The sequence below is a fragment of the Paramormyrops kingsleyae genome, unplaced genomic scaffold, assembly GCF_048594095.1.
Source record: "Paramormyrops kingsleyae isolate MSU_618 unplaced genomic scaffold, PKINGS_0.4 ups31, whole genome shotgun sequence".
NCBI lineage: Eukaryota > Metazoa > Chordata > Actinopteri > Osteoglossiformes > Mormyridae > Paramormyrops > Paramormyrops kingsleyae.
Window position 1 is genome coordinate 387,955 of NW_027325969.1, and position 7,828 is coordinate 395,782.

The 7,828-nt window shown below is 54.5% G+C and overlaps 9 non-coding genes and 3 pseudogenes across 9 annotated transcripts; all 12 read left to right on the top strand.

Moving 5' to 3' along the window:
* Positions 1-1,247: 1,247 nt before the first annotated feature.
* Positions 1,248-1,438, top strand: LOC140584217 (U2 spliceosomal RNA). Its single transcript, XR_011986194.1, has one exon. It is a non-coding gene; the product is annotated as a U2 spliceosomal RNA (small nuclear RNA).
* Positions 1,439-1,874: 436 nt separating this feature from the next.
* LOC140584497 (U5 spliceosomal RNA) lies at positions 1,875-1,988 on the top strand. The gene has a single exon (XR_011986459.1). It is a non-coding gene; the product is annotated as a U5 spliceosomal RNA (small nuclear RNA).
* A 195-nt stretch (positions 1,989-2,183) lies between these two features.
* Positions 2,184-2,375, top strand: LOC140584324 (U2 spliceosomal RNA). Its single transcript, XR_011986286.1, has one exon. It is a non-coding gene; the product is annotated as a U2 spliceosomal RNA (small nuclear RNA).
* Positions 2,376-2,815: 440 nt separating this feature from the next.
* LOC140584498 (U5 spliceosomal RNA) lies at positions 2,816-2,929 on the top strand. Its single transcript, XR_011986460.1, has one exon. It is a non-coding gene; the product is annotated as a U5 spliceosomal RNA (small nuclear RNA).
* A 195-nt stretch (positions 2,930-3,124) lies between these two features.
* On the top strand, positions 3,125-3,236 carry LOC140584229 (U2 spliceosomal RNA; annotated as a pseudogene).
* A 1,680-nt stretch (positions 3,237-4,916) lies between these two features.
* LOC140584177 (U2 spliceosomal RNA) lies at positions 4,917-5,143 on the top strand (annotated as a pseudogene).
* Positions 5,144-5,578: 435 nt separating this feature from the next.
* LOC140584499 (U5 spliceosomal RNA) lies at positions 5,579-5,692 on the top strand. The gene has a single exon (XR_011986461.1). It is a non-coding gene; the product is annotated as a U5 spliceosomal RNA (small nuclear RNA).
* A 195-nt stretch (positions 5,693-5,887) lies between these two features.
* LOC140585043 (U2 spliceosomal RNA) lies at positions 5,888-6,079 on the top strand. The gene has a single exon (XR_011987003.1). It is a non-coding gene; the product is annotated as a U2 spliceosomal RNA (small nuclear RNA).
* Positions 6,080-6,531: 452 nt separating this feature from the next.
* LOC140584500 (U5 spliceosomal RNA) lies at positions 6,532-6,645 on the top strand. The gene has a single exon (XR_011986462.1). It is a non-coding gene; the product is annotated as a U5 spliceosomal RNA (small nuclear RNA).
* Positions 6,646-6,840: 195 nt separating this feature from the next.
* On the top strand, positions 6,841-7,032 carry LOC140585044 (U2 spliceosomal RNA). Its single transcript, XR_011987004.1, has one exon. It is a non-coding gene; the product is annotated as a U2 spliceosomal RNA (small nuclear RNA).
* Positions 7,033-7,463: 431 nt separating this feature from the next.
* LOC140584501 (U5 spliceosomal RNA) lies at positions 7,464-7,577 on the top strand. The gene has a single exon (XR_011986463.1). It is a non-coding gene; the product is annotated as a U5 spliceosomal RNA (small nuclear RNA).
* Positions 7,578-7,772: 195 nt separating this feature from the next.
* On the top strand, positions 7,773-7,828 carry LOC140584243 (U2 spliceosomal RNA; annotated as a pseudogene).

The following is a 7,828-nucleotide window of genomic DNA, read 5'->3' on the forward strand; positions in this document are numbered from 1 at the left end:
CCTGTTCTTCTCCCAGATCTGTGCACGTCTGGTGGCTCCCCTAGAACACCCCCACCAGTATTTTGTTCACTTGTGGCTGGCCCTGCCCATGAGACGTCTGTTGACGTCGTGGTCCAACGCCGGGCCCAAGGCGGAGACGCTGCCGACCCACTATCACCATGCTATTAAGTGGAGTAAGTCTCTTCCGGCAGGTCTCCCCCCAGGGACCCTCACCAGGCACCGAGCCCTGTATCGGGCTGTGCTGGTGAAGAGGGGAACCCGTGCTGTGCTGGGCCTGGAGAAGGACACCTGGACCAGGATCCAGCCCAAGGGGTTGGATAACCGGCTGCAGGACCTGAACTGGCAGTGTGTGCATGGTAAGCTGCCGGTCAGGGATGTACTGTACAGGCACAAGCTGACCAGACACTCAGGCTGCCCACGTCCCGAGTGCTCAGAGGAGGAGACCCTCAGGCACGCCTTTTGGGACTGTGGGTATGCCAGGGAGGTCTGGAGATCAGTGCAAGGCCTGTGCAGGAAACTAGACCCGCAGTTTGTGTTGTCCTACGATAAGGTGATGATGGGGTGGCCCCAAGGTCCTCAGACTCCCTTCCCGCCCCGGATGTGGCTGCTGATCAGCATGACCAAACGTGAACTTTGGAATGCAAGGTCGGCACTCATCCATAAAGGGGCAGATTTGAGGGCCTGGGGATTATATCGAAAGATTGTGGCGGACTTGGATTTCAGGATGGAGCGGGACATCATCCAGTGGGGCTACCACGAGGCCAAGGAAAGGTGGAAGGGCCTTCTGCGGCCATAGCCCCACTAACATCTTGGTGAGTACGAGCTCCATCCAGGAAGGTCGGTGTGGCACGTGAGTTGTGAACGCACGCACCTTATACTGTGCCTTTCTTGGTGGTGCGTTAATGTTTTTTTTCAGTGTCACACCATAAAGTTCACAAGGATCGGAAACCCTTTGTAATGGGATTTTAAGCCTGGGGGTGATTTTGAAAATAACCACTGACACTCAATGGTTTTTGATTAATATTTGCTTATTTATTGAATGTCTGGTGTGGTTTATGTATTTTATATTTAAATTTTAAACTCTGATATGGGCTGAATTTTAACGGTGTGTTAATGTCTTGTTTGAAATCCTTTTAAGGAGATTATAATTGTAATATTTTATTGATTGAAATAAAAATTGTAATTGAATTTGAAATAGCCGGAATGATGAGTGAAGGTTGGCCGAGTTGATGAAGCGACGGGTATCCAACTCTGACTGGTACAAAAAAAAAAAAAAAAAAAAAATCTGTTCTTATCAGTTTAATATCTGATACGTCCCCCATGGAGGGGACCACATATTAAACGGATTTTTGGAACAGGGAGCCGGAAGTGGGGCTTGCCCCGTCCGCTCCACGCATCGACCCGGTATTGCAGTGCTTCCGGGAATGGTGCACCTCTACTGCCCCCTGTTGTCGAAAGGCAGAACTGACTGACTGACTGACTGACTGACTGACTGAGTGAGTGAGTGAGTGAGTGAGTGAGTGAGTGAGTGACTAATAGACTGAGTGCTGTGAGGGGGGGGGCCCTGTCTGTGCGTGGCCCCCGTTTCCCGCCGTTTTTCTTTTTTTTTTTTTTTTTTTTTTTTTTTTTTAAAGGAAGGTGACACACTGTTTGTGCGGTGGACAGCTGCGCTGAGGTAAGGCATGATGTCATCTTTGCCTTTTGAATTTCCCCTCATGTTTGTTAAAATGATTGCTGTCTTTTGAGAGGACAGGAGGACAGGGAGGAGTCGGGGCCCCGAGGACGGCGGCTGCGACGCCCCTGGGCATTCTACTCCGAGCGGGGGCGTCACGCAGGCCCGGCTAACGGCGACGGGCTTGGCGGCGGCCCCATATCGACTCGGGTCTCTCTTCATCCCGTATAAATCTTTCGCCTTTTACTAAAGATTTCCGTGGAGAGGGATAGCGATGAGTTCATGGTATTTTTGGAGGCTCTGCCCAAGCAGAGCTGCACTGCTGCTGTCAAAGGAAGACTGGGCCCGGCTTAGCGGCTGGCGTTAGGTGCCCGGTGGCGCGGCTGTGGTCTCCCTGGATCACGCGTGGACTCGCCGGGCGACACCTGCCAGAGGGGCTGGTGAGGGCTGAGCCGCGCCAGCTCCGTCGGCATCCCGCATGCCGGCGCCCGGCGGGGCGCAATTTGTGGGTATCGCTTCTCGGCCTTTTGGCTAAGATCAAGTGTAGTATCTGTTCTTATCAGTTTAATATCTGATACGTCCCCCATGGAGGGGACCACATATTAAACGGATTTTTGGAACAAGGAGCCGGAAGTGGGGCTTGCCCCGTCCGCTCCACGCATCGACCCGGTATTGCAGTGCTTCCGGGAATGGTGCACCTCTACTGCCCCCTGTTGTCGAAAGGCAGAACTGACTGACTGACTGACTGACTGACTGAGTGAGTGAGTGAGTGAGTGAGTGAGTGAGTGAGTGAGTGAGTGACTAATAGACTGAGTGCTGTGAGGGGGGGGGCCCTGTCTGTGCGTGGCCCCCGTTTCCCGCCGTTTTTCTTTTTTTTTTTTTTTTTTTTTTTTTTTTTTAAAGGAAGGTGACACACTGTTTGTGCGGTGGACAGCTGCGCTGAGGTAAGGCATGATGTCATCTTTGCCTTTTGAATTTCCCCTCATGTTTGTTAAAATGATTGCTGTCTTTTGAGAGGACAGGAGGACAGGGAGGAGTCGGGGCCCCGAGGACGGCGGCTGCGACGCCCCTGGGCATTCTACTCCGAGCGGGGGCGTCACGCAGGCCCGGCTAACGGCGACGGGCTTGGCGGCGGCCCCATATCGACTCGGGTCTCTCTTCATCCCGTATAAATCTTTCGCCTTTTACTAAAGATTTCCGTGGAGAGGGATAGCGATGAGTTCATGGTATTTTTGGAGGCTCTGCCCAAGCAGAGCTGCACTGCTGCTGTCAAAGGAAGACTGGGCCCGGCTTAGCGGCTGGCGTTAGGTGCCCGGTGGCGCGGCTGTGGTCTCCCTGGATCACGCGTGGACTCGCCGGGCGACACCTGCCAGAGGGGCTGGTGAGGGCTGAGCCGCGCCAGCTCCGTCGGCATCCCGCATGCCGGCGCCCGGCGGGGCGCAATTTGTGGGTATCGCTTCTCGGCCTTTTGGCTAAGATCAAGTGTAGTATCTGTTCTTATCAGCGCTTTTTGGAGGGATTTTTTACTGCCAGGTTTTTTAGAGGAGGCAACAGCGAACCTAATGCGTGACCAGCAGGTGGCTTGACCGCCGCTGCCACGGGGTTAGCTGTTGTCTCTTTTTAGCGTGTTTTTTATTTTGGGTAGCCCTTGCAAGCCTAACGTGCAGGTTCGGGTGGCTTGACCGCCGTTCCCGCAGGGTGAGCTTGGGGTTTTATTTCCAGTTTTTATTAGTTTAGGCACCCAGCTAGGACACGTCGACTCCCTGCCCGGCTCCCGAGGACTCTCTTGCCCACCATCGCCAGGATGTCCGGGAGCCCACACAGGACCGTCGTAGTCATCCGGCATACAGCAGCCTTCAAGTGGACTCACCAGGAGGAACCGGAGAGTTTCCCGGAGAGACTGAGCTTCATCCGGGAGGTGCTCTTCGGCCTCCTGGGACTCACCATGGAAGACATCATCTGTGTGCAGCGCAACCAGTCTTCGGCCTTCTTCTATGTGACTTGCACTACGGAAGAGGGCTACAAGAGGATGTTGGCTGCATGCAGCCGCTTGGAGGAAGAGCTTCGCCGGATGTTCTATGACGTGGAGCCACTGTGGAAGCTGGACCGGAGAGTGATCACCGTCCACGTCTTGGACCCCTTCGTTCCAGCTGAAGCGGTGGCTGCCTTCCTGGGCAGGTTTGTCGACGTGGTCCCTGGGCACAGGGACGTGAGAGACCAGCTGGGTGTCTGGACTGGGCGCAGGCAGTTCCGGGTGTGCCTGCGCCCCGACGCTAGCTCCCCTGACGGGTATAGCCACCCACCTGCTTATTTTATTATAGGTCGTTGCAAGGGCTACCTTTTTTACTCCGGGCAACCCTCCTCCTGCCGCTTGTGCCACGGCCTGGGCCACACCGCGGACTCCTGTACCACCATGAAGTGCTGGAGATGCCTGGACGTCGGTCACCTGGCGAAGGACTGCAAGGGCCCCCTCCGGTGTAACCTGTGCAGAGGTGAGGACCATCTGGCCCGGAGCTGCCCTCAGCGCAAACCGTCCTGGGCCGACGCCGTTGCTCGGGGTTCGGCTGTGGACGGGGCCCGACAGCAGGCACTGCCGGGCTGCGCTGAGATGCACGGGGGAGCCGAGAGGGGAGCTGAGAACAGCGAGGAACAGCCCTTCGCCGGTGCTGATGGGGAGTCCACGGCTTCCAGCGCTTCGGTGGAGTCCCCTGGTAAGGGTCAAGTGGCCGTGGCTGAAAAGCGCGCAACCTCTCCCTCCAGGTTTGTCCAATGCAGGAGGAGGAAGAAGGCCCGGAGGAACGAGGACACTGCTTTAGGCCGAGAAGCGATCTTCCCCTTAGAGCTAATTGATCTGCAAAGTGTTTTGGTCTCCCCCCAAGAGAGACGTTTTTATGCAGGGCAGCAGGACTTTGCTAATGAACGCTCTTTTTTAGTTGCTGCCGAGTCGGGGGGGGACCTTAGTTTTAATGGGGATATTGTTGATGATGATAGTGTTTTACCTTTTTAGACATTTTAGGATTTCTGCTGTATTTATGTATTTAATACTGTTTTAACGTGTGTTGTAATGGTGTTGTAGGGTTGAAGTATTTTAGAAGTTTTATGTATGTGGTATTATATGATTGTTTTATAATATGTGTTATATATGTTGTTGTTTTATGATTGAATAGGTTAGGAGTGTGATTTATATGTGTATTTCTTTTAGTGTTGAAGTTAGCTTATTATGGGTAGTGTGATAAATGTCTTTATAGTTTTATGTGTTGGTTTTAGATTGTATGCAGAAATGTTGATTAAAGATGAATAAAAAAAAAAAAAAAAAATCTGTTCTTATCAGTTTAATATCTGATACGTCCCCCATGGAGGGGACCACATATTAAACGGATTTTTGGAACAGGGAGCCGGAAGTGGGGCTTGCCCCGTCCGCTCCACGCATCGACCCGGTATTGCAGTGCTTCCGGGAATGGTGCACCTCTACTGCCCCCTGTTGTCGAAAGGCAGAACTGACTGACTGACTGACTGACTGACTGACTGACTGACTGACTGAGTGAGTGAGTGAGTGAGTGAGTGAGTGACTAATAGACTGAGTGCTGTGAGGGGGGGGGCCCTGTCTGTGCGTGGCCCCCGTTTCCCGCCGTTTTTCTTTTTTTTTTTTTTTTTTTTTTTTTAAAGGAAGGTGACACACTGTTTGTGCGGTGGACAGCTGCGCTGAGGTAAGGCATGATGTCATCTTTGCCTTTTGAATTTCCCCTCATGTTTGTTAAAATGATTGCTGTCTTTTGAGAGGACAGGAGGACAGGGAGGAGTCGGGGCCCCGAGGACGGCGGCTGCGACGCCCCTGGGCATTCTACTCCGAGCGGGGGCGTCACGCAGGCCCGGCTAACGGCGACGGGCTTGGCGGCGGCCCCATATCGACTCGGGTCTCTCTTCATCCCGTATAAATCTTTCGCCTTTTACTAAAGATTTCCGTGGAGAGGGATAGCGATGAGTTCATGGTATTTTTGGAGGCTCTGCCCAAGCAGAGCTGCACTGCTGCTGTCAAAGGAAGACTGGGCCCGGCTTAGCGGCTGGCGTTAGGTGCCCGGTGGCGCGGCTGTGGTCTCCCTGGATCACGCGTGGACTCGCCGGGCGACACCTGCCAGAGGGGCTGGTGAGGGCTGAGCCGCGCCAGCTCCGTCGGCATCCCGCATGCCGGCGCCCGGCGGGGCGCAATTTGTGGGTATCGCTTCTCGGCCTTTTGGCTAAGATCAAGTGTAGTATCTGTTCTTATCAGTTTAATATCTGATACGTCCCCCATGGAGGGGACCACATATTAAACGGATTTTTGGAACAGGGAGCCGGAAGTGGGGCTTGCCCCGTCCGCTCCACGCATCGACCCGGTATTGCAGTGCTTCCGGGAATGGTGCACCTCTACTGCCCCCTGTTGTCGAAAGGCAGAACTGACTGACTGACTGACTGACTGACTGACTGACTGAGTGAGTGAGTGAGTGAGTGAGTGAGTGAGTGAGTGAGTGAGTGAGTGACTAATAGACTGAGTGCTGTGAGGGGGGGGGCCCTGTCTGTGCGTGGCCCCCGTTTCCCGCCGTTTTTCTTTTTTTTTTTTTTTTTTTTTTTTTTTTTTAAAGGAAGGTGACACACTGTTTGTGCGGTGGACAGCTGCGCTGAGGTAAGGCATGATGTCATCTTTGCCTTTTGAATTTCCCCTCATGTTTGTTAAAATGATTGCTGTCTTTTGAGAGGACAGGAGGACAGGGAGGAGTCGGGGCCCCGAGGACGGCGGCTGCGACGCCCCTGGGCATTCTACTCCGAGCGGGGGCGTCACGCAGGCCCGGCTAACGGCGACGGGCTTGGCGGCGGCCCCATATCGACTCGGGTCTCTCTTCATCCCGTATAAATCTTTCGCCTTTTACTAAAGATTTCCGTGGAGAGGGATAGCGATGAGTTCATGGTATTTTTGGAGGCTCTGCCCAAGCAGAGCTGCACTGCTGCTGTCAAAGGAAGACTGGGCCCGGCTTAGCGGCTGGCGTTAGGTGCCCGGTGGCGCGGCTGTGGTCTCCCTGGATCACGCGTGGACTCGCCGGGCGACACCTGCCAGAGGGGCTGGTGAGGGCTGAGCCGCGCCAGCTCCGTCGGCATCCCGCATGCCGGCGCCCGGCGGGGCGCAATTTGTGGGTATCGCTTCTCGGCCTTTTGGCTAAGATCAAGTGTAGTATCTGTTCTTATCAGTTTAATATCTGATACGTCCCCCATGGAGGGGACCACATATTAAACGGATTTTTGGAACAGGGAGCCGGAAGTGGGGCTTGCCCCGTCCGCTCCACGCATCGACCCGGTATTGCAGTGCTTCCGGGAATGGTGCACCTCTACTGCCCCCTGTTGTCGAAAGGCAGAACTGACTGACTGACTGACTGACTGACTGACTGACTGACTGACTGAGTGAGTGAGTGAGTGAGTGAGTGAGTGACTAATAGACTGAGTGCTGTGAGGGGGGGGGCCCTGTCTGTGCGTGGCCCCCGTTTCCCGCCGTTTTTCTTTTTTCTTTTTTTTTTTTTTAAAGGAAGGTGACACACTGTTTGTGCGGTGGACAGCTGCGCTGAGGTAAGGCATGATGTCATCTTTGCCTTTTGAATTTCCCCTCATGTTTGTTAAAATGATTGCTGTCTTTTGAGAGGACAGGAGGACAGGGAGGAGTCGGGGCCCCGAGGACGGCGGCTGCGACGCCCCTGGGCATTCTACTCCGAGCGGGGGCGTCACGCAGGCCCGGCTAACGGCGACGGGCTTGGCGGCGGCCCCATATCGACTCGGGTCTCTCTTCATCCCGTATAAATCTTTCGCCTTTTACTAAAGATTTCCGTGGAGAGGGATAGCGATGAGTTCATGGTATTTTTGGAGGCTCTGCCCAAGCAGAGCTGCACTGCTGCTGTCAAAGGAAGACTGGGCCCGGCTTAGCGGCTGGCGTTAGGTGCCCGGTGGCGCGGCTGTGGTCTCCCTGGATCACGCGTGGACTCGCCGGGCGACACCTGCCAGAGGGGCTGGTGAGGGCTGAGCCGCGCCAGCTCCGTCGGCATCCCGCATGCCGGCGCCCGGCGGGGCGCAATTTGTGGGTATCGCTTCTCGGCCTTTTGGCTAAGATCAAGTGTAGTATCTGTTCTTATCAGTTTA